At 40.4% G+C, this 23,935-nt stretch overlaps 1 long non-coding RNA gene across 3 annotated transcripts; it reads right to left on the reverse strand.

Moving 5' to 3' along the window:
- Nucleotides 1-3,151: 3,151 nt before the first annotated feature.
- LOC131824520 (uncharacterized) lies at nt 3,152-23,755 on the reverse strand. Of its 3 annotated transcripts, none has more exons than XR_009350889.1 (6): nt 23,657-23,755; nt 19,391-19,774; nt 12,465-12,582; nt 4,732-4,841; nt 4,086-4,171; nt 3,152-3,995 (listed from the first exon to the last, which is right to left on the reverse strand). It is a non-coding gene; the product is annotated as an uncharacterized LOC131824520 (long non-coding RNA). The 3 variants fall into 3 exon arrangements; XR_009350888.1 differs by having other exon boundaries at nt 4,086-4,509; XR_009350887.1 differs by having other exon boundaries at nt 4,086-4,841.
- Nucleotides 23,756-23,935: the final 180 nt, after the last annotated feature.

The raw sequence follows: 23,935 nt of genomic DNA on the forward strand, positions 1-23,935 counted from the left end.
ACACAGGGTTTTATACAAAATCTTCCCCAATGCACACTTTTCCTCTTAAAGGTGTATAATGACATGAGTCTCACAAAACTACTGGCGCGATAAATGGTACGCTGTTTTGTTTTACTTTGACTATGCCACTCTGGATATGTCAATATTGCCATGTTTAGGGGACTAAAGCAGGATAGGTTTGTGCACAAAATATTTCAAGGACTGAGACTAGAACTAGGGGTGGATTATTTTAGATGATTTTCCTGAGCTCTTTTTCCATAGTGTATTTTCAGGTCGTGGGATAATAACAGTTCTATAAACCTTTTGAAAATATTCAAAAACCAAAGTGAATTCTAAGAATACTAAAAGAAATAATAATACATTCATTTCCATATTCTCTCCTTAGACAGGGGCCAGACTTGCAGTAATTGCATCTATTCAAAACATAGCTGAGAGCATGAGTGCCAGAAAGGGCTCAAAGCAAAGAGAATAGTTGTCACAAAGCCCATGCACTAGAGCCCCTGACCTCTAGCCAAGAGAAACAAAACACTCTGATGGCGTTAAGCCTATGTCTCATGCTCTACTCCTCAGCCCAGACTGAGGGTACGTGAGAAGGGTGGTTCAGAAGGAACTCTGAGGGGCGCCTGGGTGGCTTAGTCAGTGAAGTGTCTGAGTCTTGATTTCAGCCCGTGTCAGGATCTCAGGGTCCTGCAATTGAGATCATGTCGGGCTCTGTGCTCAGCAGGGAGCCTGCTTGAGGATTCTCTCTCCCTCTCTCTTCCTCCGCTCCTATCTACTCCCTCAAATAAACAAACAAACAAACAAATAAATAAATCTTTAGAAGGAAATTGGGGCCTGGTTTCCTGGACCACTGAAAGCTAATATATGACTACACACTCTGTTCACCATCTCTGGGGAGAATACAATCCATTTTAGAAAGACTTTCCTTACACGGTTAAGATGTTGGGAGTTTTTTGTTTTGTTTTGTTTTTCTTTTCTTTCTTTCTTTTTTTTTTTTTTGACGTCTGTGAGGTAGCATTCAGTTCTCTGAACCAATTGTTGATGTAGAAGCTTGACCACCAGACAGGTGTTCTGCATTTTTGCTTGGTCTTCTGAAGCAGCTTGACCTTTTGCTCAAGGGAAGCACTTGGTTTGCCTGTGTGCTGCTTTACCAAGTAACTTCCCTAATGCGTTGATCCTTTCATTAGTTATTTATAGTCAAGTTTTGATTATCCACTAGGCAGGTTCCTGGCACGGTTTTCAGCCCTCTGTTTGCCTTTCTCACCTCCCACTGACACACACTTCTGCAGCTTGTAGCAACTTCGAATTTCCCCTGAGTCACAGCTCCTCTACCTTGGTGCCAGCTCAGCCGCCCCTCCCCCAACGAGTCTACAAACCCAAACAACAGCTACCTACCTCTCCTCTCCGGATGAGGTTGCCAAAGAGGACGCTGGGACCCCTGGGCAGAGGGCCAGAGCTTCTGGGAAGGCTGGAGAAAGGTCAGTAAGCAGGGTGGTCGGAGCCCTCGGATAGCTTCCCAGCATGGCATCATTTTGTTTGAAGTGTTATGTATTCCCAAGACAGGGGACGCACCCTCCCCTCCTCGAATTCCTAAGTTGCAGGAGAGAATTCTTTCTCTTCTATCTGCACTCTGGGCCTCAGGGAGAGTGGCACTGGCACATTTTTATGCTGAGGGACAGCTTCTAGGTCTCCTGATACCTAAGCCAGAGCTGTTTCCATGTTACCTTAGAGCAGTGGTTCTCAGTCTCAGAAGTCTAATGCCTCGGTTCCAGAAATTCTGATTTTAACTGGTCTGAGGTTAGGCCTGAGCATTGGGCTTTTCAAACATCCCCCAAGTGATTCTAACGTGCGGCCAAGGCTGAGAACCACTGGCTGAGAGCCTCACTTGGCTAATAGTGATTGTGGATACTGCTCTTCAATGGCACAGCTGTGGCTCCACTGGGTTAGAATAAATGTTTGACTAGGAAGGGGGGGAAGACATACACACACATAGAACAATTCAGGAGCTGTTGTTCATTGCCAGGGACAACACTGCATTCACTCATTCAGTCAACAAACATTTATTGAGGGCTGCTACTAGAATGGGTAGATGCCAAAATGCATGGTAAAGTCACTACCCTCACTCGGTATCTCCCTGGGACCTAATAATTCCCTAGAAGAAGCCTTTTGGGCATGTTCTCTGGACCCCCATTACAAGGACAATCAATTCTAGCCCTTCCTCCTTCCTGGTTTATGCCCAATTAGTGACTCATAATTCCCCTGCACTTGCACATGACTTGACTGAACATATATAATCCTGGTGCCTATAGTCTCTGGTTGCTCTGCAGAGTACAGTTGCTTGAATTATGACAGTTATCTCTGCTAATAAAGTTCACTTTTTTACTGCAGAGTTATAAATACATATGCAGCTTGCATATTCGAGGAGGCATGTGGGAGGAAACGCTGAGCTGTGGGGCCCTTCTAGAACAGAAGCCACTCCCTGGAACCTGCACATACATAACTTTGCTGATACATCACCCCCCACCCCACCCCACCAAGGCTCATCTTCAGGGCTTTCTTATAAAAAGGATTTACTGTAAAGAACCCTGGTGAGAAGATCAGAAATTAGCATCCTTGACATTTGCATTCTTTCCTCGGCCCCCAAATGGATTCACAGCATCCAGCTTCTCTTCTCCCAGGGGAAAATGGGTCCCACAGTCTCTGAGGAAACTGGAATGGCGTTAAATGGGATGTGAAGCAACAGCCAAATGGGGATTAGGAAGAAGTAGGAAGAAGGGCAGCAGGAAGGTGTGTGAAGGGGGTGGGGGGGGAGAGCTTGTAATTTTGTAAATTTGAACCATGCAAATAACATTCATTAAATCTAGGAGATGCTCAGGGCATTGCTGGTAAGCCATATAAAGAAGCAGCAGACAAATGAATCTGGCCAGTTATCTGAAAGAGAGAGCTAATGGAGGCATTTTCTAGAAGGAACTTCAAGTTCTTACTGAATGCAGTAGCACTATACATTATCAATGTTTAGCTGACTATAATTTTATAATTTAGCCTGGAATTTGAACTGCTCGTAGGAGATTGTACCTTGTGGGTAATAATAGGTATGTATAGTGAATGTTATACAGCATTAAAAATATATATATATATATATATCTGGCGAGCTACTTTGGTAACAAATATGTTTATTTGCAAAGAAAATTATGATTATGCTGAGACCCAGCATGGAACAGGCACCACTGGTTGTCTAACCAACAGTTTTTCCTTACTTTCCTTGCTCGTCAAACATGATTTGCGAGGGAGGAGGGTGGGTTTCAATCCTCCCTCAAGCAACATGTTGAGAGTGACTTTACCCTACCTGCAGGATCAAAGGGAAAGCCTAATGGTCCTCAATCAATCTCAGTGGACCATTCCCCTTTGCTGGAGCTACTTTAGGGTGGGTATGCTGGATTGTCTGCTTTCAATGTGGTCCACTATTCCCCTCTAAGTCTAGGACCCATGCATGCTCTCCAGAATCAGTTTCTGTCCTGTTCCGGGTCATTGCTCACAAGAGGAACTAGGCTCAGGATTTGCAAAGAGGGTGCTGTTCTTCCTCTAGAGATGATTGTAGCTGTATAGGTGGGTAGATGAGAGAGTCCCAGCAGCTTCCTAGCACAAATTTGAGGAATTACACACTTAGGTGTTTGAGGCTAAGGTTATTCGGGGTCAACTCCTCTGATCTTTAAGGAGAGAGTTTCTGAAGTCTGCTTCCCCGGCTTTCCCAGGAGTTGCATATGCCCCCAAATTCTATGTTAAGCCCCTCCAATCCAGAATACGTAGAGTGGCTTTAGTTTTCTATCTTGAACCCTGACTGATACCGTGGCCAGGGATCCGTTGTGGCTGACAGGATGGAGGGCATTTCTTTCCTCCTGAGAAGCAGACTGTAGAAGAGACAGCCCCTATCTGCCTCTGGACAACATGGCATTTGGATGTGATGCCTGGTACAGCTGTCACCATTTGTTGCCAGCCTGAAATAGAGCCAATATGCAAGTAAAAGGAGAGCCAAGAGAAATGTCCAGTGGCGGGGGGGGGGGGGGCGCGCTGAAGCCCCAACGCACCTGCAGCTGATGGTTTTCTAATTGGTGCAGACTTCTTCTTGAAGGAAGCAAATGTTAAGATCGTTTGACAGCAGATGCCATGTTTTCTGAGGATGAGACATTACATGGAGATTCACACCTGTTTTTCATCCCTTTCTTCTTACAGTCTTCCTCCACACCAAACAAATGAATACCCAGGTGATCTCTGTCTCAAATGCATCACACACCTTTGAAATACGTACCTGGATTATTGGTTTGCCCTGGCAGATGTGTCTACAATATTACTGCACCTTTTTTTTTTCAGACTCTAGTTATACTTTAAAATAGACTTACACTGCCAAGGCATTAGTACAATCCATCGTTTTGAATTTGTTCTTATTCTACCTGTATACAGGCTGTCCTCACTTTGCATGCTAGTGCAGGAGCACAAAAATGACCAGGCAAGCTGAAAGTGTACAAAGCAATCTTGATAATTAACAGGAAAAATGACAACTGCCCCATAATATCTTTTTTCCAAAATATTGAAGACTTTCACTTACAAACACATAGGGACATTTTAAAAATAGGAAAACTTACATTTACAAAGAGTGTTACTTAAAACATTAGAAACATTAAATGTTTTATTTCTTTGAAGAATTCTATCAAGAGTAGTTAGAACTGCACTTACCTTCAGAGTGTCTTTCGTCTGCCTTGGCAAATTGTCATATCCATTCTAACTTTAGGTCTGCTTCCAACATTTTATCCTTTAAGCTTATGGTGAAATACCCTTGAGAGTTCCTTTAATATGAAAATATTGCCAGTGTCACTTCCTTCTTTTTGTCATGCCACTCATTGATGATAAACTTGCCTTCTGGTTACGTATCTAAGTTTCTTGAATTAGCTGCAGTATCAACATTCTCACTATAGAAATATATGTGTTATTTGCAACCCAAATAATTGTGATCTAGGAACTATTATTACTATTATTGTTGTGAAGTCCATACAGAAACTTCCTGGTGAGATCTAAATCAGTTATAGTAGTAGAACTTCAAGAGAACTATCTATAAACCTTGGGAGTTTGTCTCTGGAAAAGCAAAAAACACCAAAACAAAACAAAGCAAACAACCAAACAAAACATGTTCTATGAATTCTCCCATCCTAATGAGTATTGAATTCCTGAAAGCCCTCTTTCCCAGGGCTTTCCCAGGGCCACCACAAGGGATTGTTTTGGTTAGAACCTATCTACTCTTCTGGAAAAAAGAAAAGAAGGGTGTGAAGCCAAGTTTTTACATGAGGAAAGCCAGCAGGACACAAAGAAAATTCATTTTGTGAACTCATTATCCATCCAGGCTAGCAATCATTGGAGTCTTATGGGTCGAGTGGCAGGACCTCCCTGGGTCACTGTGTCAAAAAGGACTTTGAGACTATGTCTAGGCTCAATAGAAAAGAGTATTGCAATTGACTAGCAATGTCTATCATGGTTAAGAGAGAAGAGAGTTGAGGGCACATGCTCTGTACAGGCCATTCCTGCTCTAGGGGCTGCCTCTTAGTAAGGTCAGAGATTCAAGTTTGCCAGCATATGAAAATGTATTTGATACCTGAGGAATGAACTTGTGCCAACCAAATTCATAAGAAACTGATACATAAATCAGAAAGACCATTTATTGGCTAGATTTAGGAAGACAATCATGAATGTGCACATGTTATTAAATGGGAACTTGAATGTTATAATGAAGGAACTTGACCTTTGGAGTCAGGCAGACCTAGTTTTGTACCATGGCTGCAATTCTCCATTGCTACATAGCTCCTTTATAGCGTTCTGTTGATAAGGACACTGATGCTGTGTCTGGAGTTAGTAGGAAAAAAAAATGTCCTGGTTAATTGACTACGTCTGAAACAGTCAAGATCAGGAAAGTGGGAGTGGCTATTATTGGCATATATTGTTATACGTTCTATTTTTTTTACAATGAATGCATGTTCTCCCAATAATAAAGTCTATTTTCTAGAATTAAAAACCTGCTTTGTGAACGAGGATATAAAAAATGTTTGCTACATGATTTGTACGGCTATTGCTACATTGCTACATTGAGCCATCTTCACAGTATAAACACAAATGACACATAAATAAGAAATGACAGCTTGTGGTTCTGGACACCCACTCTCCTGCTCAGAGCTGGAGAAAAAATGGTCACATAGCCATTCTCCATTTTATATACACCTTAGAGATCAGTACTGACTGATAGAAATAGAATGCAAGCCATCCATGTGAACTACATAGGTTATTTTAAATTTTCTAATAGCCATATGAAAAAGAAGAAGAGAAACAAACTTGCTTTTACAAAAATTCTACCAGTTTTATTACCCATATACCTTGTGTTCCACACCCTCAATTTCAGAGGATAGTTTTTACATTTATTGTGGCATCTCTAGTTGAGGACTGTTATCTTAGAGGAGACTGGGGGCCTTAGACTTCTCTAGTCTGCACTTCCTGCTGGATGGTAGATGGCAGCTGCCCAGCCTGACATTTGTGGTTCTCTCTGTGGAGCACTGGTCTCTCCACAACCACCACTGTCAGGCCCTCAGCCAAGCTAAACTATTTTTCTACCTTGGATTCTTTCAAATTTCTCCTATAATCATAATTTTTTTAAGATTTTATTTATTTATTTGACAGACAGAGATCATAAATAGGCAGAGAGGCAGGCAGAGAGAGAGAGGAGGAAGCAGGCTCCCTGCTGAGCAGAGAACCCGACGATCCCAGGACCCTGGGATCATGACCTGAGCTGAAGGCAGAGGCTTTAACCCACTGAGCCACCCAGGTGCCCCCATAATTTTTTTTAACTTGGAGAAAAGAGCAGGCTCCTTTTCCTTCTTTAAACTGCGTTTCTGGAATCCCTTACTGCTCTTCTCTAAACCAGTGGCTCCATACTTGAGTGAGCATCAGCATCACCAGGAGGGTTTGTTAAATTACTGGCCCAGCTCAAGAGTTTCGGATTCAGTAGGTCCAAGGTGGGGCTGGAGCATTTGCATTGCTAACAGCTCCCAGGGGATGGCAATGCAACTGGTCCAGGAACCACACTTTGGGAACCACACTTTGAGAACCACTGATCTGTATCTTTCATGTCAGTGGAGGAAGGAGCTGAGAAGCTTTGGGTATTTGAAAGTGAAAGAATTTTTGGAAAGTGAAAAGCATCAGGTTACAACTTTCCTCCAAAATAAGTCAACCCCAATTCTGTTATTTCCCTGAAGCAGCATCTTAGAGTGATCTAACACCTCCTCTTCTGAGATTTCTCCCCCAGTATCCCACTAGAGGCAAAGCAACTGGGCTTCTCCCTTTCGCAGACCTCTGCTACAGCCCTCTATTGTTCCCTGGTGTGGTCAGCATCTGGGCATGCATGTCGACAGACACTCATGGGCAGCAGGGCTGGACACTTCTTCTGACAAGCTGCACCCTCTCCCTAACACCAGGACCTCTCATAAAACTCTCCCGGCCGAAGAGTACTGAATGATTGAGTGAATGAAGGATACATATTTGGAGAACAAGAAGAGAACTAGTCACATGTTACTTAAAATTTTCCTAAGCATCATAGATAACAATGACACAAGGAATTGTTAAAAACCTAAACCAAAACAACAGAAACACTTCTGAGAACTCATTATGTTTTTAGTATCACATGGTGTCTCTCACAAAGAGTTCTAAATACCTAGCATTGCTTTATAGAATGACTTCTAATTAACTTAGATGCTGTTACTCGGAGTGATGGACCTAAGGTGTGTTATTTTGAAGAAAATGGATTCATTGCCCTTAAACACTGGGTTCTCAGAGGGCTTTTAAAAAAAAAAAACTTTTTATTTTGGAACTTCAAATATTTATAAAGACAAAGAGGACAATACAATGAAACTTCGTGAACCAATCGTCTAGATTCAGTAATATTAACTCTTGGCCAATCTTGTTTAATCTATAACTTCACCCATTTCAACAATACATGTAGTTTTTTGAAGGAAAACCCAGTGTCATATCAGTTCATACATGAAAAGTTTCAGTGTGCATCTCTAATATACAAAGATTATTTGAAGGACATAGCAACACTATCATTATCACATTTAAATAATAAATCTTTAACATCAAGTATTTACCAGTGTTTAAATTTTCCATTGTCTCATAAACTTCTTCAGTTTACTCAGACAACTTGTAGTCAAGTTGTATTGTTGTATTCAGAATACAAATAGGTTCATAAATTGTCATTGGTTGATAAGCACTTAAGTCCCTCTTTTTAATTGCTAGGTTCTCATTCTTTCCTTTTTGGGTTTTTAAAAAAATTATTTAAAGATTTTATTTATTTATTTATTTGACAGAGAGAGATCACAAGTAGACGGAGAGGCAGGCAGAGAGAGAGAGAGGGAAGCAGGCTCCCTGCTGAGCAGAGAGCCTGATGCGGGACTCGATCCCAGGACCCTGAGATCATGACCTGAGCTGAAAGCACCGGCTTAACCCACTGAGCCACCCAGGCACCCTAAAAAATTATTTTTATTAACATATAATATATTATTTGCCCCAGCGGTACAGGTCTGTGAATCGTCAGGCTTACACACTTCACAGCACTCACCATAGCACATACCCTCCCCAATGTCCATAACCCCATCACCCTCTCCCTACACCCCCCACCCAACCCCCCAGCATCCCTTAGTATGTTTTGTAAGATTAGGAGTCTCTTACGGTTTGGGATTTAAAAAAAGATTTTGGTTGAAGAAAGTGGGTTGGTTGTTTTATAAGGTTTCCCACAGATTGGAGTTAGAAGATTATATTCTTATTGTACCATTTACCTTATTCCTTCTCTCCCTCTGTAGGTAATAATTTCTTTTGCAAATTTTATATTTTATCCTTTCATTAAAAAAAGTTAAAAAGTAGCATACCTTACACACTTTTTCTCTGCCTTCCTTTTTTTTTTTTTTTTTTTTAGCTCAATGTTACATGCTGTTGATTACTCCACCATACTTTGCAGAGGAATCCCTCATTCCTTTTTTATGGCTGCATATTACTCCCCCATGTGGATGTTACATATCTTATTCAGCCAGTCCCCTACTGCTAGATGATTGATCTGTTTGAAATTTGTTGCTTCTACAAACAGTGCTGCAATAAATAGCTAATACCTCTTTCTCTATTTTTGCTAGGGTATTTTTGGAATAGATTTCTAGAAGGGAAACTGCTAAAACAAAGAATAACTATATCTGTAAATTTCTAGAAATTACAGAAGCTCTGCTTTTAAATGCAATGTGTTTCTAGAAGTTTTGTTACCAAATGGATACTGACACAGATCCTATTTTAGTTATCTCTTTCTACATAACGAATAACTTCCACAAGTAGTGGCTTAAAACAATAGCATTTATTATTTCTCATGATTGTGCAGTTTGGGTGGGGCTCCTCAAGGATGGTTTATCTCTGCTCCATTTGGTTGGCTGGGACAGTTTGGCTGGCACTGGAGAATCCATATGATTTTATTCATGTTCTGTGCCTCAGCTGTAGTGAGTGGGATGGTTGGACACTGGCTGGGTTTCTCTCTTTCTCCAGGTCTCACATTATCCAGAATCCCAGGATTCCAAGCTTCTTAAACATGGTGTCTAAATCCTGAGATAGTAAAACTGGAAATTGCAAGGTCTCTTAAGGTGTAGTCCCAGACTCATATAACATTACTTCCATAATCTACAGGCCAAGGCAAATCTCATGGTCAACCAGATTCAAAGGGAAGGGAAACAAACCCCACATCCTGTGGGAGGAACAACATAAATAAATAGAGATGAAAGAACTGTTAATGACCATCTTTCAGGCAATCTACCACAGATCCCAACTGCATATATGCGTTATATAAACCAAAAACTCATGCCCTATTCTTATCTACTTCAGTATCAGCAGAATCTGTGGAAAGAGTCCATAAAGGTGGTGAGAAATGAAACACCTCTTTATGTTGCAGTGTTAAGTGGGGGTGATGGTAAAACTCAAGGGAACCCAAAGAGGAAAAAACATCTATTAAGGAAAAGGGAGAAAGTCTTGCTTTGAGGTGCTTGATCACCTATCTAGAACATAAATAGTCAATAGCTATTGTATTCATTCATTCTTTTTGTGTTTATTCAAGGACACTGTTTCAGGTTCAAAGACTACAGTGGTGAACATAAGAGACAATGTCCTAGCTCTTGGAGTACTTAACTTTCTAGATTGGGAAATGCAGAACAGGGTAAAGGATAGAAAGGTAAGAGAATATCCTACCCTTGAAGAAGTTACAGTGTCCAGTAGTTGAAAGTGGGGATGATAAGTAATTGTGACCTAGCTAGAACCACACAGAGATAATGGAAGACAAATACAACAAAGAGGTACAGACAATTTGGAGGAAAGGAGGAGGTTTGGAGGAAACTGGAGGAAAGGAGGGATCACTGTGGTGTGGGGAAGTCAGGGAACACTGTACAGTGGGAGGGAGGCACGGTGGGGACCAGAGTCCTCTTCTGTGTAATGACTGGGATGGTTGGACACTGGCTGGGTTTCTCTCTTTCTCCAGGTCTCACATTATCCAGAATCCCAGAATTCCAAGCTTCTTAAGCATGGTGTCTAAATATGACATACTGGCAAGTCCCAGTTCTCACCAAAATGGCTTCCCTCCATGATGGCCTCCTACTACTTGCTAAGAGAAAGGCAAAATGGGGTTTTAAAACTGATTGATCTGGTAGGTAATGCAGTTCTATATAAAATATCATATTATTCAAAGGCCAGAACTGGAGTCCTATGACAGATATTCAAGGCATAGTTCTCGCTGTCAGATCTGCATGTTCTCCCTTGGTGATCTCACTCAGCTACGTGGCTTTACATAGTATCTAAATGCCAATGACTCACAAAAGGATATCTTCAGCTCTGACATCTTGCCATACTCACATACCAACCGTTTAATCTACATACTCATTTGGAAGTCTGATAAGCTTCACATGGCCAAAATGGAATGCTTGATTTTTCCCTGGAAAAATGCTGCTCCTCCCCTGTTTTCCCTATCTGTTAGTGGCATCACCAGGACCAAGTTACTTAAGCCAAAATACTGGAGTCTGTCTTGACTTCTTTCTCTCTTTCTTACACTCCACATCCAACCCCTCACCTTGTCCTGCGGTTCTACCTTCAGGATGGATCTCAAATTCAACTACTCTATGCCTCTTCTCTGATGCCAAGCCACCATCACGTCTCATGTCCTAACCCATCACCTGCCTCCTCTCATGTTCCCCTCAGTCTATTACCCACACAGATACCAGAGCAAACTTTTCAAAGTGAAAGTCAGGTCATATAATATCTCTGACTAAAACCCTCCAAGGGGTTACCACAGCAATTAAATTAAAATTCAGACTCCTAGCCTTGGCTTACAAGGTCCTACATTATTCTAGCCCTGACTCTTGCTTCAGCCTCACCTCCTGTCACACTGACCCACCCTTACAGCTCTCCAGCCACAATGGCCCTTTTATGTTTCTTAAACATGAGGAACTTGTGGCTTTCTTGGGAACTTTACATTGCTCTTTCCCTGCCCTCTTTTTTGGACGGCTGAAAATGCTTCATTTTTTAGGTCTCAGTTCAGATGGCACCTCCATAGAGATACCTCTCCTATTTAAAGGAACCCACAGTTAAATTTCACTGATCAAGGGGTGCCTGGGTATCTCAGTCGTTTAGGAATCTGCCTTCAGCTCACTTCATGATCCCAGAGCCCTGGGATCGAGCCCTGAATCAGGCTCCCTGCTCAGTGGGGAGTCTGCTTTTCCTTCGCCTCTCCCCTGTTTGTGCTATCAAATAAATAAAATCTTTTTTTTAAAAATTCACTAATCAAGGCACAGAGGGTACAATGATGAATAATAAAGTACTAGCTCTTATAAAACTTTCATTCTAAATGGAGAGAATGCAGAACATGGTAAGGGACATACTGTTTTATATTCAGGGATATACTATTTTATATTCTCCATAGCATTGATCATACACTGAAAAATACCTTATTCATCTTCCTATTTATGTCCATCCCTCACTCCATTCAGTATACATTGGCAAAGGGAGATAGGATAGGGCCCTTGGCTGTCTTGCTCTCCACAGTATTTCCAGCTCTTATAAAGGTGCTTACCATATAGTGGTTCTCAAGGAGCATTTGTTAACTATATGACTGAATGTGTTTGCACCTATTAAAAATTATAAAAGTAACATTACAGTTATAAAGGAAGAATTGGTTAGAGAGGAAAACCTGTTTATAGCCCCTTTATTCTAATTACATCCTTCTAAATCTTGATTTCTAATCCCACCCCAGCATTATGTGGATGTCAAGGGTTATTGGACCCATTCATTACATCTGCCACCAGTGAAATGCATGTCAGCCTAATTACTCCAGAGTGACATACATTTCCTAGAGGGCAACATACCTCTTTGCTTCCTGTAAAAACGTGTTCTTTCAGGGCTGTGTTAAACATTGGTGCTCCAGTTATGGTTTCTGAGTCCTTTCTTTGTTCTTTGACATACACAATCATGATCTAGCCAGAACTAAATAGAGATAATGAAAAGACAAACAGAACTTTATGTAAGTGAAGGAAACAAACATAGATTGGGACATCTACTCTGTACCCCATAAGATCTAACACTAACAACAATGAACCTGACTTAATAGTCTGATGCTGAACAAATTATATAGTCACTCATGGTTCAATGTCCGCTTTCTGTAACATCTGAATAATAGTGCTTATTCTTCCAAACTTCCTTGTGAAATGTGCATTGTTTTATATCATAGAACTATGGAATGTTAGGCCCTTGGGCATCTTGGGAATCATCTAATCAGTATCCAAATGCAGAAACTGAAGCCTGGGGAGGGTAAGCAGTTTACCTAAGCCCACAGCTAACTATTGGCATGCCTGGAATTAGAACTCAGATCTTCTGACTCTTAGACCAGTGAGGTTGTTTTGACCTTACCATACTGCAATATCCACTATTTAGCTTTCCATGGGCGTCTGTATTATCTTCAAGTTAGCTTACACAATTCTCCAGGATCATGATAACTTGTTTCTCTCACAGTGCTTACTTGATCATATAAAAATATGTTCTTAAAAATAAAGAAGAGTCTGTCCATAACACTTGCTACCCCCTCCCTGATGTGATCATCTCGAACTTTCCAGTTGTTTCCCCTGATTCATTGAAAACTTCAGCCCTTTGCTCGCTGTCGTTTTTTCCATGTGACTCCATTTATTCTTGGTGATTTCAACAATCTCCTAAATGAACTACATGATATTCTGACCACTTCATTTACTGAACTCACCTTTCATGAGATTTTTCTCTACCCCACCCCAGCCATCCGTTTTCATGCTCAGATATTTGTTCCCCTCATGTTTTCTAGTTCACTTATTCTAATACCCTGACTCCAACCATTCTTTGACCCCATCAAGCTCTGATCCTTTGGCTCTATTCATGTTTCATGGTTCTTCCTGTCCGCCCTCTCTTCTTCATCCAGCCCAGAATCCCTGGTCCATCACTGTAATCAGTCTTTTGTGTATATCCACAACTCCACTGCCATTTTCTTTCTCCACCACTTGCTCGGAAAAACTCCAAACCTGCTTCAAGTCATCTCTCTATCCATCTTGTCCCTACACCCAAGCAGTGGAATGAACCTGGTTAAAATAGTCATAACTTGCAGTATTTAAATTTAGGATTATAAATTAGAGGAGGGCCCTCAGTAGAGCCCAGTAATTATTCATTTCCTTGGTTAATAATCCACTCTCATTCTTCTAGACTTTGTTTACTTAAATTCCACATTCTCAAATGTCCAGTCCTCACTCTTACCTGATATTCTCACCCACTGATACACTGGGAAAAAAAATTAAATTAAGCAAAAGAGAGACTGGCTCTTTTCCAGTAATCTTAGCTTCTCCACTTCCCCAACATCCATGCCCTAAAATGAATGAATTGTCCATGCTATTAAGGCTAAACTCTGTTAAGATATAGTTCTTCATGTGTCTCTCACATCTGTTTTGATTCAGATTGTCTTATCAAGGATATTTGTAGAGTGAATAGCCTTGGAAGATAGATAGTGTCTTCCTTTGGAGCAAACAGTAGGGATGCTTACTGTCCATTTATAATAAAAATAATGTCTTTTTCTGAAGCAAAAGACAGGCAGGCATGTTTACTGCCCAATGTAAAAGACTCAGGTTCACTAAACTCAGATTTTCTTACTTGTACAACCCACTCCATGTGCAGGCATTACCTGGCCCTCTTCCTACACTGCTCTGTGGGAATTGAGGTTCAGGAAATTGATGCAATAAAACTCTGATCTCTGGCTACTGCTATTGCTGTGAGAAATGAAATCCTTTGTCTCTGACCCAGGAGTCTCATTTTTTTTTGCATCCATGAAATTATGAGAGGCTAACTTGTTAGTATGCAAGTTGGATAAAAATCTCAGACATTTCAGAGTTCCTGGCACTTTCTACTTCTGAATTGCATCTCATTTCCTCTTGCCTTTTCAAGGATTTTGCTCCTATGGGTTATCTGCTCCCTCTTTTGCATTGTTAATTTTTCCCTTTTCACTGTATCATTCCCCAGCCTATACAGGTGATGTAATATCTACCACCTTAAAAGACAAAAACAGCTCCCCTTAGGCTTCTCATTTCTCTTCATCTACTGTTCCATTTCTCTGCTGCCTTTTAGAACAAGACTCCTTCAAAAAGTCCCCTTTATTCCCTTTCTCCACCTCTTCACTTTTCATTCCCTTCTCACTCCAATCAGATTTTTAATTATACCATTTTCCAGAACACTTCCAAAAGTTGTCCACAACCTTCATGGGGTTTAATCCAATTTTTCTAAAAAATCCAATTTCTCTTTTTATTGGACTTTAGCAGCCACCAACCAGTTAACCACTTTCTCTTTCTTGAAATACATTCTCAGTTTCTGGTTTTTCTTACTCCATTTAATATCAGTTGCTGACTCTTCCTACTCTACAGAAAGACTATGTGGGTTTTGCCTTTATTCCATTAATAGCATACATTAATTGATTTTCAGATGTTAAACTAACTTTGCATTCCTGGAATAAATCCAACTTGAGAATGGTATATTCTTCTTCTTCTTCTTCTCTCTCTTTTTTTTTAAAGTTGTTTGATTCGATTTGGTAATATCTTATTAAGGCTTTTTGCATCTTTCTTCACAAGGGATATTGGTCTGAAGTCTTTTCTTGTGATGTCTGCCTGGCTTTGGTAGTACAGGGTAGTACAGGGTAGTACAGGTCTCATAAAATAAGTTGGGAAGTGTTCTTTTTCTCAAAGAATTTGTGAAGGATTGGTCTTATATCTCATTTAAACACTTGATAGATTCACCAGGGACACCATCTGGGTCTGGCTTTTGTTAGCAAAATTTTATTATTTTATCTTATTTTAATCTTTTACACGATTTTATTTATTTATTTGTCAGAGAGAGAGCACACAAGCAGGGAGGGCAGCAGGCAGAGGGAGAAGCAGGCTCCCCACTGAGCAAGGAGCCTCATGTGGGACTTGATCCTAAGACCCTGGGATCATGACTGGAGCCTAAGGCAGATGCTCAGCTGACTGAGTCACCTAGTTGTCCCTGTTAGTGAGATTTTAAATTTCATACTCTCTCTCTTGCTTTCATACTGTGTCAAATAAATACAAGTCTTTAAGAAAAAAAATTACTAATTCAATATCTTTACTTGTCAAAGGTTTATGCAGATATTTTGTTTCTTCTTGAGTCAGTTTCGGTTACTTGTGTACTTCTAGAAATTGTTCCATTTTATCTAAGTTGTTTAATTTATTGGCATTCAGCTGTTGAATGGCATTCCTTTATAATCCTTTTAATTCCTGTAGAGTTGGTAGTGATACCCTTTCTTTCATGATTTTAGTAATTAGTGTCTTTTCTCTTATTTTCTTGGTTAGTCTAGTTAAAGGTTTGTCAATTTTATCGATCTTTTCAAAGAATCAACTTTTTAAAAAAGTTTCTCTATCATTTTTCCGCTAGAATATTTATTAGCTCATTCCTTCTGCTTGCTTTGTGTTTAGCTTGCTCTTTGCTATCCCATTTCTTAATGGGGAATCTTTGGTTTTTAATTTTTCAAAATCTTATATAGGCATCTTAAGTTATGCATTTCTCTTTAAGCACTGCTTTATTTTTTTAAGAAAGAGAGAGTGTGTGCATATGTGTGCAAGTGGGGGGAGGGGCAGAGGGAAAGAATCTTCATGAAGATGCCCCACTGAGTCTGGAGCCCCACGTGGGCATGATCCCACAGTCTATGAGATCAGGACCCCAGCTGAAACCAGGAGTCAGTTGCACAACTGACTGAGCCATCCAGGTGCCTGTAAGCACTGCTTTAGATATATGCCATGAATTTTGATTAACTTCCCTCATGATTTCTTCTTTGATTCATCGGTTATTTAGAAGTATGTTTCTTAATTTCCAACTATTTGTTGTTTTCTCAGGTATCTTTCTGTTACAGATATCTAATTCCACTGTGGTTACAGGACCTACTTTGTGTAATTTCAATATTCAATTTTCTGTATTTTACTGGGACTTGTTTTGGGCTATAGTATATGGTTTATCCTGGAGAATGTTCCATACACACTTGAAAAGAAATGTGTATTCTATAGTTCTTGGGTGGAGTGTTTTATAAATATTAAGACAAGTTGGTTGGTAGTGTTCTTTTTTTTAAAAGATTTTATTTACTTATTTGATAGAAATTACAAGTAGTCAGAGAGGTAGGCAGGGAGAGAGGAGAAGCAGGCTCCCTGCTGAGCAGAGTCCAGAGCAGGGTTCGATCCCAGGACCCTAAGACTATGTCCTGAGCTGAAGGCAGAGGCTTAACCCACTGAGCCACCCAGGCACTCCTGGTTGGTAGTGTTCTTAAAGCCTTCTATAGTTGTTCTATCAACTATTGAAAGTGGTATATTGAAATCTCTATTGTCTAGTTCTCCTTTCATTTTTGCCAGTTTTTGTGTCATACATTTTGGGGAGTTGGTTCTTTGAGATATATATATATATATCTGTTATATCTTCTAGATGTGTTGACCACTTATCAAAAATGTTTCCAGTAATACACCTTAAAGTTTGTATGATATTAACATAGCCACTCTAGGCTTCTTATTATTACTGTTTACATACTGTACCTTTTATACTTTGCTTTCAATCTACTCCTATCTTTGAACTCAGGTATGTCTCTTGTAGGTCTGTGACAGAGTTGGGTCTTGCTGTTTTATTCTGTCTGATAGTATCTGCCTTTTGAGTAGCATGTTTTGTGCAGTCATACTTAATGTACTTATTGTACACTCAGAATTTCTCTTTGCTGGTTAGTTATTTTCTGTATGTCTCTTTTTTTATTAGAGAGAGAGAGAGACCATGAGCATCCACAAGTTGGGGAAGGAGGGCCAGAGGGAGAGGGAGAGAGAGAGAATCTTAAGCAGGCTTCACACCAGTGCAGAGCTCAACTGGGCAATCCATCTCATGACCCTGAGATCATGACCTGAGCTGAAGCCAAGAGTTGGTCCCTCAACCAACCGAGCCACCCAGATGCCTGGATGTTTCTCATATCTTTTTTATTCCACTGAAGTAATGGAGTCATGAAGCACTAATATATTTGAAAATAACTTAAACAATTTCTCACTAAACAAAATATGCAGAGCATAGAAAAATAGAAGAAATGACTTGTACTTCTGTCATTCAACCACAACTTTATTTAATATTGTGGTATATTTTTTTCCAGTCTTTTAAACCTTTTTCTATTCAGATTTTTGTTTTTTTCTTTACATAGTTTATTTATGCACACAATTGTATATCTATAGTTTATGCAGTCTATTATATCAATTTCCTATGTATTTCAGCCATGGAGCAGCCATCACCAACAGAGAGATATCTGAAGCAATGAAGCAGAGATCCCTTTGTAAGAGCTTTTGACCAAATGAAGTCATTCTGAATGGCCTTATTAAAATAACCACACTTGCAAAAACTGCGTATGTCAGAGGCTTGGTTTGGAAGACAAGGTGTCCGAGAAGCACCTGGTGCATCAAGTCCTGGTTGTACATTTGGTTTTTAGCTTCCTACTTTCTGACACAAAACAAAGGAAAGGCATTTTCTCCTGTACACTTGGTAAAACCCTGTAAAATGGCTGGACTAATTTTCTTGGAGGAATGGTATCTATTTTTTACTATTGATTATGGGTTGTATGTGTGTGTACATATAATCTCACATAATATTAAGCTTATTGATTCCTTGGTATTCTAACCTTTTTTCTACTTGTTTATTAGTTTTTGATGATGCACTTGTCAATTTTTCTGTGTAGTTCCATTAAACTTTGCTCTATTTAGTTAAGTGGACATAGGTTCATGATTGTATCACAACTGTAGGATAGTTCCTTTTAAAAATTACTACATGTATGAAAGTCGGAGGTTCAAAGATAATCAGATAATATTACTACACGTTACCTCTTTATCTCTATCAATCCTTCTTGTTTAAAATTGTTATGTTGGATATTAATGTTATTAGATGAATCATTTTTTGGTTAGTATTTTCTTGGTAGTTCTTTTAAAAAAAATTGCCTTTCTCCAAATGTTTTCGTGATATATTCCAACCATGGTTTGCAAATAGCACATGGTTTGGTTTCTTCTTTAAAAACCCAACCTAAATGTGGTTTTTCACTGTTTTTTTTTTTTTTTAATGATATAAACCATTTTTTTTTTTATTGTGACTAATAACACTTGGACTTCTCTCTAGAATCTCATTTCCTATGTATCCTTTTCTTTTTCTTTTTCTTCTTTTTTGCCTGCTAATTCAGTAAGTAAGTTTTCTCTAGGTATTTTTTCCCCCTCAAACAATTTGGAAGTTAGGCAACCTATTTTTCTAATTTTGATGAATACCCTTCAATGTTTAATGTGTATATCAGTAACAAACTGTCATTTTCAAGGCTGCCACAATCTTTTTTTTATTTTTTAAGATTTTTACTTATTTATTTGACAGGGAGAGAGAGAAAGAGAGCACAAGCAGGGGGAGTGGCAGGCAGAGGGAGAAGCAGGCTTCCCACTGAGCAAGGACCCTGATGTGGGGCTGGATCCCAGAACCCTGGGATCATGACCTGAGTTGAAGGCAGACACTTAACAGTCTGAGCCACCCAGGCATACCTCCCATAATCTTTTAAATAGCCCTTCTATTTTTAGGATAGTTCTCTGGTTAAAAATCTCACTTTCCCGGTATAAATTTTGGAACTCAGATTTCCTGTCTCCATTGCAACCAGGATCCAGACCTATGACATAGGCTCTGCTAAGCAGAAGCACCTGTGGAAATGTGAAGATTATGAGAATACAAGCTCTATACACACCTTCCATTTTCCTGGTACAGGTAAAGGTAGAAGAGGCATCCAGACTGTAAAGGTGGCATCGGTTGTAAGATCAAAGTTCTGACACAGAATTGGCTGATAGCAGGAACAGATGAAGGAAAGCTGAGTTCATGGCATTTGGTGTTGATGGGAATAGCAGCAGTTTCTTTATCATGTCAGTTCTGTTGCACGGTTTAGGGTATTTTTTTTCTGGCACTTTAATCCAAGCCTTCCCGTTTGTTTGTTTGTTTGTTTAGCTTACCCAATGACCCTGGAGCTGCTGAACATCAATTTAAGAAATTCTTGCTTGCAGTGTGTTGTTTGCAACAAGGAATTTTAACCAATATCATAACTTGTCAAAGTCTAAACTTAAGGTATATTTCACTCCTGAGGAAAAGAAATCAAGTCTTTAATTCAGAATTCTCTTCTACCATCATTTACCATATTTTTAAGGGTTAATACATTATTTTATGTTTAAGAGAGGGAGAGAGAGAGAGAAAGATAGGAGGGGAAGAGGGAGAGAGAGAATCTTAGGCAGGCTTCATGCCCAGTGTGGGGCCTGATGCAGAGCTCAATCTCACCACCCTGAGATCATGACTGGAGCCAAAATCAAGAGTTGGATGCTCAATTGACTGAGTCACCGATGCTCCCCATTAGGGGCTAATATTTTAATATTACCTGGTTTTAAACTCCCAAATACTGATATGTAATAAAATATTACTGATTTAGGTTAGTTGAGATATTTGCTCATTTGTTTATCCTTTCTTTTCCCATCTTACTTATTCTTTTTGGGTTCAGCCTTTTTGTTATTGGAGCAAATTCTTTAGTACCTTTCAATGAACACCTCTGACTATTAAATTTAAAAATGTGTTTATTTTGTTCTTCCTCCTGAAAGATAGTTTAGCTAGGTATAGAATTCTAGTTTCTCTGTTATGGACTCTCAATACTTTGAAGATATTTTCCATTGTCTTCTGTCACTTATTGTTGGTTATAAATCTGCTGACAGGTCATTCCTGTCAACATGACTCATTTCCTGTCAAAAAGACTATCACTCCTTTTAGGATACTTTGATTTTTCTCAGTGGTAACTTTTAACATTTTCCTATTGCATTTGGTATTCTGTAATTTCACTAGTAGGTACAGGCCTTAGTTTTAAAAATTTCTTCTGCTTGAGCCTTGCCATTTTCCTTTGGTTTGATAACTCATGGTTTTCTTCAGGTCTGAACAATTTTCACATATTTTCTCTTTGGATATTGCCTCACCATATTCTATTTTCTCTCCTCTAGAAACTCTTTTAGATGTACATTGGGCCTTCCATTTCTATCTTCCAGGTTTCTGAACTTATCTTTGCTGCTTTAGCAGTTTATTATATGCATTTTCCATGTAATTCAGTCTCTTTATAAAAATCATTTTTATAATATAAAGATTATCTGGCTCAAAAGTGATCAGTAGTGTATTTCCTACCACATTAGTTACTCTCCTGGCTTTCAAGGCTCTCATGCATCCAGGCCCTGGCATTAGTTAGGTAACTATGGGCACACAACTTTTCTGGGTCCCAATTTCCCAACATAGTGATTACTGAGATTATTGAAAAACTCAAATAAGGTAAAGCATTTAAGGTGCTGACAAAGGCCCAACACATAGCAGCATACTAAATAAAACTTAGTGTGGTTGCATAGCTCATAGCAATTTCCCCAGTGTTCACATCTGTATAACATCTTTCCTCCTCCCATTTTTAGATATGAATTCTGAATGGAAGCTGTTACCAGTTCTAAGACCTTGCTTCTTTGGTGGAAATGACTGGCCAAGGCATGGTCAGATGAGTCTAAACCAACTGATTAGTCATTCCTTGAGACTTAAAATTTTATTTCCTTTATGACAGCAGAGTACTTAAATTTAAGTAGAGCTGCTGGCTGTAGTAAGAGAAAATGAAAATGACATTTAGAAAAGGGAGTACAGGAGACGGGGATAGATGGGAGAGAGATTTACAGACACCACTCAAGCTCTTGGTCTCATTAGCTTTGATAATATGGGACTTTTCAATACCACAGATTCCTTTAATATTTGAATATTTTATAATAGGGAAAAATAATTTATAATAAAGATTTTGAAAGATTTTTATCAGATTTTGAACAAGAATCTTAACTTCATTTTACTGCTCAGTTACATAGATTTTTATTCCCGCTTTCCAGAATGATTGTTATTCTTTCTCCAGCTATGGAAATGTAGCTGTAGTACATTATATTTGAACAGTCCTTCAGAGTTCCCACAGCCTTTCATGTCATTATCTTATTTGATTGTCATTATCTTATTTCATGTCATTATCTTATAGTGAGGTGAGTGGGCCAGGTAATGTTAAGCTTAGTTTTTACAAATCATGATATTACGACCCAAGTTACATGTTGTTCAGGATGGAGAAGGTGAGAACTGAAATAGGTATTAAGCATTCCTTACCAAGAGAGCTCAGAGCTTACTATTTGGACGGTTGTGAGAGATGGTACATTATAAAACATTTTCATTAATTATTGTTAATTAGGATTTTCAGAAGAGCCCTGAAAAGTTTCATTAGCTCAATCATAAGACCTATTAAAATGCACTCAAGTCCACAATTTAAAATCATTCTTCCCAACGCACTTATCTTTCCCCAAAAGTTAATCTTTGCCATGTTCTGAATCAAGTTCCTATTGTGCTTTTAAACTCTAGAACTTCAACCTTGAGAAGATATTATTGGGGGTGGAGTGGGAGAGAAGGGGGTGTATTATTCCTGGCTAGACATCCAGTGCTTAACAGGTTCAGATATAAATGAGCATAAATTCCTGCACCCCTTGACTAAGATAGAACTCTATATTGGCTATAGCACATGGCTAATTATTTACAAAGTAATCACAAAGTACTGGAGCAATATTATCACAACACCCTTGTTTTGGAGAACTCAAATGCTTTCACAACTTAACTCATTTTACCCTCACTGAATCCACAAGGAGAGGCTAGATGACAAGTATTTGCTGAAGTTTTTGAAGTAGTTACTAAAGATAATGCAAAGCAAGCATGGTTTAGCTTCCTTTTTAGCCTCAGCATGATTGTACCTGTTATGAGAATCTTTCCATTTCACGTAGAAAACACAATTTATGAGGAGGATTGTTTCAATTTTAGATAAATTGTTTCTATGGAATCAAGGCATAAATGTGTCAAATACTGGAAGGATCATACTATTAGTTAATCAGCAGTGTTTTTCATTTTGCACTCTAAAGATAAGCCTTTTGTTTTAAGCACAGTATTATAATAAACTGACAGTCCTGGCGTAGCTCCCCTTTTCTCCTGACTGCCATTAGACTAAAATCGATCCTCTAAATAAAGTCTGTCCCAAGAGACACAATTGATGTAGGGAAAAGGGGACTTTTTTAAGCCGAGCCTGACGTCACACATTTGTGCTCTAACCATCTGTACCTTTTATTAACCAGGGGCTGGAGCCGCCCAGGCGGACAGACATAGGCGCACAACAGCCTTCTCCCACACAAGCCTGGAATGGCAACAGTGTGCGGCTGCCTTAGAAAGAAAAGCCGTTTCAGAACTCCGGGGTGGCATGGGGGTGTGTGTGGCAGGGTGAGGGAATCATTTTTTTTTTTTTCCTCTTCTTCTCCATCCAAGGATGCTATTTATTGGAAATCCAGCACATCTTTTATTTTTTAAATTAATTTCTCTCGAGTGGGAGGCAAAATCCTTTAGATGCGAAGGAAGAAAAGGGAAAAAATGCAAGTCGGCAGGAGGATTTTGGAGAATTGCAGCCTTGCTTCGGATTGGGACTACAGGCAGAGAAAGACTCTGGCGTCCACAACCTGTTTGGCTGCAAAGATGCCGCCGTTCCGCCCCGAGTGCAGCATCGCCCCCCTCCCCTCCCCTCTGCCCCGGCCCTCGGCCCGGTTGCTGCCCCCGGGACGGCAGCAGTCCCCTCGCGTCACCTCTCACACCCTGCGGTGACTAGTCCACCCAAGTCCGGAGGGGCGTGTGCTGGGGAGGAGCGCTCATTCTCCTTCGACGCGCGAGACCCGGGCAGTTCACGCTCCCGCACAGTCCCCTCCTTCTGGCCTTGCCCACAGCCCCCGGGAGAGCAGTAGCCTCCCTTTGACCGCCTCTTCATCCTCCACAAGCCCAGAAGCGCATTCTCACTGTCCCTCCACGTGCGCGTCGGGTTCGCCCCTCTCCTTTCGCCGCTCCCAGGAAGGCAGCAGCCACCAGGTGCCCACCTCTCACGCCCCTTCCGGCCCCTCACCCAGTTCCTTCATCCTCCTCTAGCTTTGGGGAGAGTCCACACTCCACCTCCACGTGCGAACCCTGGGCCGTTACCCGGCTTGCACATGCCCCCCACCTCCAGCCCAGGCTCCGCCCACGGCGCCCCGGGCACGCGCCCAGGAGTACCTGGCCACCCCTCCCCCTGCTCGGCTCCGCTCCCCTCCTGCCTCCCCCGCCCCACACGCAGCAGCTCGCAGCCCACCCCTCGCAGCTTCCTTCCCTCCGCCCCCTCCCTCCCCAGGAGATGGGGGGGGCACGA

This window comes from Mustela lutreola, chromosome 2 (genome assembly GCF_030435805.1).
Source record: "Mustela lutreola isolate mMusLut2 chromosome 2, mMusLut2.pri, whole genome shotgun sequence".
Classification (NCBI taxonomy): domain Eukaryota; kingdom Metazoa; phylum Chordata; class Mammalia; order Carnivora; family Mustelidae; genus Mustela; species Mustela lutreola.